Here is a 313-nt window from a genome sequence, read left to right as displayed (position 1 = left end):
CTACATCCATGATTTTTTGCTGCAACCATACCAGGATTTTGCTACATCCATCAGACGTTTTTGCTGCACCCGTAGTTTGATTTTGCTACTATCGGTGAATTTTTTTGCTACATCCATTCAAATGGCATTGATTGACTCGCGGCCGCCGTCGACGTATTTTCCTGCAGCGAGCATCAATGGCGAGGGCGGCGGAGCTACAACCGTCGTCGTCAAGAGCTGCAAGCGCAGGTGAGTTGTTGCATGGGTCGAGGTGAGAACAAGGCTGGGAGGGGTGGGGGATCGGTGACGAGGACGGCCGCCGAGGGCGGGGTCC

Source organism: Triticum dicoccoides, chromosome 2A (assembly GCF_002162155.2).
Source record: "Triticum dicoccoides isolate Atlit2015 ecotype Zavitan chromosome 2A, WEW_v2.0, whole genome shotgun sequence".
In the NCBI taxonomy this organism is placed as follows: Eukaryota; Viridiplantae; Streptophyta; class Magnoliopsida; order Poales; family Poaceae; genus Triticum; species Triticum dicoccoides.
Note: the sequence above shows the minus strand (reverse complement) of the source record.